Below are 3555 nucleotides of genomic sequence, written 5' to 3' on the forward strand. Positions count from 1 at the left end.
GTGGCGCACTAATGGCGCACCAGACACACGGTGCGCCACTAGTAACGAATTTTTTTTTTATTATTTTTCCAAACATACTAATGGCGCACTAGGGCATAGAGCGCCATTAGTAGTTCTAACTAGTAATGGCGCACCAGCCTCATAGTGCGCCACTATTATTATTTTTTGCAAAACTACTAATGGCGCACCAGGACACAGTGCGCCATTAGTTTTTTTTTGCAAAACTAGTAATGGAGCACCACCAGCAGGTGCGCCATTAGTAACCAGGGTTACTAATATGAAAACGTGGAAGGCTCCGTCTCCTCCCTTTCCCAGTCCAGTTCTGTCCTCCTCCCCCTTCTGTTTTGCTCGCCAGCAGCCGGCAGCTAGGCGGTTGCTCTCCCATCCTCCCCAATCCTCCCCTCGATCTCGTCGGAGCGGGCGGAGACCGGGCCGCGGCGATGACGGTGATCGACATCCTCACGCGGGTGGACGTCATCTGCCAGAAGTACGACAAGTACGACGCCGAGAAGCTCAACGGCGCCAACGTCGCCGGCGAGGACCCCTTCGCCCGCCTCTATGGCTCCATCGACGCCGAGATCTCCTAGTGCGTCGAGGTACCCCGCGCCTGCTCTCGCTCCCCCCGCTCTCCCTCGGCCGGCCGCGCGCCGCCCCTCGCGGCGATCTGAATCTGACCAGTCTGCTGCTGCAGAAAGCGGAGGCGGCGAGGCAGGAGAAGAACCGGGCCACGGTCGTTGCGCTCAACACCGAGATCCGCCGCACCAAGGCCAAGCTCCTCGAGGAGGACCTGTCCAAGCTGCAGCGCCTCGCGCTCAAGAAGGTTCGTCCGATCATCTCTTAGCTGACCCGCTAGATCTGCTTCTTCTGTGGCCGCTAGGACTTGCTTATGCCCATGTTGTCTAATAGCAGTAGAAGAGGCTAGCTTGCCTCGAAGGAGGAGACTGCCTAAATTTAAGATGCGCGGTTGTTCAATGTCAACGGAAAAAAATGAAGCAATTTCTGTGTCGGTGAGGTGATTTGCTGGATCACCTGGTGCAGTTTGGGATCGGCGGGACTGGTATTTTTTGCAGAATTTGCTGGGAAAGTATGTTTATGATTTCATAGGGTTTTGTAGGACGATGATTATGTGCTGATTATACAGCTCGAATTCTAATATAATCATATGTAGGAGAAATTGAGTGTCTTTTATGTTGCAATGTACTTCCATTTGGCTGTTGGCATAGATGGTGTATAGGATTATTTACATCAATGCCCACTTCTTTTGCATAAAATCAGTGTAAACCATATGGAGTCTTACCGTTATGTTCTGCTGCTTGCATTTTCTTTCAAATGCATATCTATTTATTTGAACTAGACAAGCGTGCTATTGTTGATATCAAACAATTCAATCTATTGCTGCTGTTGTCTTGGAGCTTAAGTACTCCTTACCTTGTCCCATCCTTTTTTTGTTCAACTTAGCATTTCAGTACCATTGAGTATTGACTTGATATGCATATTAGCTGCATATTGAGTTTGGTAACATGCTTTCCTTGGTCATGCATATCTCTGCGCTATCATATGGGAGGATATGCATCAGCAGTTGAGTACTGAGCGTATGACTAAAATTAAGCTTGTTGTTTTATATAAATGTTCATCTAGTTGCTGTGAGTGTATCCTCATCTTAAGGCTAACATTGTTCTGTGCCAAATTAGGCCAATTTCAATTTCCATGTGCACATGTTCCTTCATTGTTTTAGCACACAACTCTGCTTTCTGTATTAGCATTAGATGGACAAAATATGTTGCCATTATAAATTTGAATTGAACATGCATTCCGCCATGCATAAAGTTGGTTGAGCAATGTACATTGTGTCTGTTTCCTCATCATCTCTGGCCTGGCTTGTTAGATGCCCTTCTTAAATTTACTCTTATCCTCTTGAGGGTCACGAGCTAAACCTTTTAGTTTTCTCTTACCACGACACACAAAGATGGAAACTTTGATGATGAATACTTTAAGGGGACTGAAGAATCAAATAAATTTCGGCAGGAATATGAGATGCATAGAATGAAGCAGGTAAAGTTTTGATTCACCAATCTAATGTTTTTCTTCTGTTTGTTTTGTGCTTCCACTGGATACTAACCAGACCTGCTTTTTGCAATGGTATTCTGCAGGATGAAGGTTTGGATGTTATTGGTGAAGGGCTGGCAACTCTGAAGAACATGGCATCGGATATGAATGAGGTTGCGTCACGTGCTTGTTTTCTAGTTATACGCTGATTATGTGTACCATACTAATTGTTGTGATCATCAGGAATTGGATAGGCAAGTTCCCTTGATGGATGAAATGGATGACAAGGTCAGTTTGCTGGCCACCGTCATTTTTGATATTTCTTCTGACAGGCGTCTCGGCAATGCTTAATGTCTGATAAAACGATAAATGCAGGTGGATAGAGCCAATGCAGATCTGAAGAATACCAACGTGAGGCTATAGCAGACCATTCTTCAGGTAAAAGTTCACTCTTCTCCCTGTATCATACTTGGTATCGCCGCCTACCTTTACAAGTAAGTAATTTCCTTTGCCAAGCAACCACTCCGGTGGACATTCTCCTTCACTTCATTAACTAGCCTGAATTTGGACCAGCCGCTGAATGAAAGATCTAGTATTACCCCATATTCTTTACTCGCTTGCTTGATGGTTACCACATCCGTCTTGTTTAAATCACACTGCCCTGTTTGAACTCTCTAATTCTTTTGCTCCATGCGATTTTCTTGTGTCGCAGTGTGCTCAAGAAGTGAGTGAGGTGCAACGATGTGCTCATGTCGCGGTCGGTGGTGGTCTTGCATTGGCTCCTCTACTTATCATGTCCTGCTGTGATAGGCTTCAACATGTGCCACGAGTAATTCGTTTCGTCTCATCTGTGTAATATCATGGTGTTGTTAGATTATTATTTTGCTTGTTGATGAAGCAGTGATGATTATATGTGTGTTGGCCTGATGGATGTCTGATTGTATGTATATTCGGGAGTAAATTGCTTAGTAAGAGTACAAACATCATTCTTTTGTTCTAAACCTGGCCATGTATATTTGCCTTCCCTGGGGACTTTCTTTGAGTGGCATAAAGAAGTCACAGATCACAGTTAGGCCCTGAGTGTCGTGTTGGCTCCACCGGCATGGATACAAATCCAAAGGCTAAACCTGTGTTTCTTCCAACATAAAAGTGTTGCCTACATACGTGTGATTGTTGTATTATACTATGACTAGAACAATGCCCGTGTATTCTATGGGCAGAAGACGAGGAATTCCCTAGCAGACTTAAGTTTTAAATATCAGAAAAGAAAAGAAAATCCCTAATATACATACTAATGGCGCATCACCCCAACGTGCGCCATTAGTATGCCAAAGGATACTAATGGCGCATCACCCCGCAGTGCGCCATTAGTATGGCAAAGCACATGGGTATATACGGCCCTCTGGGAGGCATACTAATGGCGCACCGTGGCTTATACTAATGGCGCACTGCCTGGTGCACCATTAGTATACCAGATACTAATGGCGCACCCGCGGTGCGCCATTAGTA

At 45.3% G+C, this 3555-nt stretch overlaps 1 non-coding gene across 1 annotated transcript; it reads left to right on the forward strand.

The window, feature by feature from the left end:
* Positions 1-440: 440 nt before the first annotated feature.
* LOC109744044 (syntaxin-71) lies at positions 441-2902 on the forward strand. The gene is made up of 7 exons (XR_012201536.1): positions 441-596; positions 692-820; positions 1942-2052; positions 2151-2219; positions 2290-2334; positions 2422-2484; positions 2759-2902. It is a non-coding gene; the product is annotated as a syntaxin-71 (transcript).
* The last annotated feature ends 653 nt before the right edge of the window (positions 2903-3555 follow it).

The sequence above is a fragment of the Aegilops tauschii genome, chromosome 2, assembly GCF_002575655.3.
Source record: "Aegilops tauschii subsp. strangulata cultivar AL8/78 chromosome 2, Aet v6.0, whole genome shotgun sequence".
NCBI classification, from domain to species: domain Eukaryota; kingdom Viridiplantae; phylum Streptophyta; class Magnoliopsida; order Poales; family Poaceae; genus Aegilops; species Aegilops tauschii.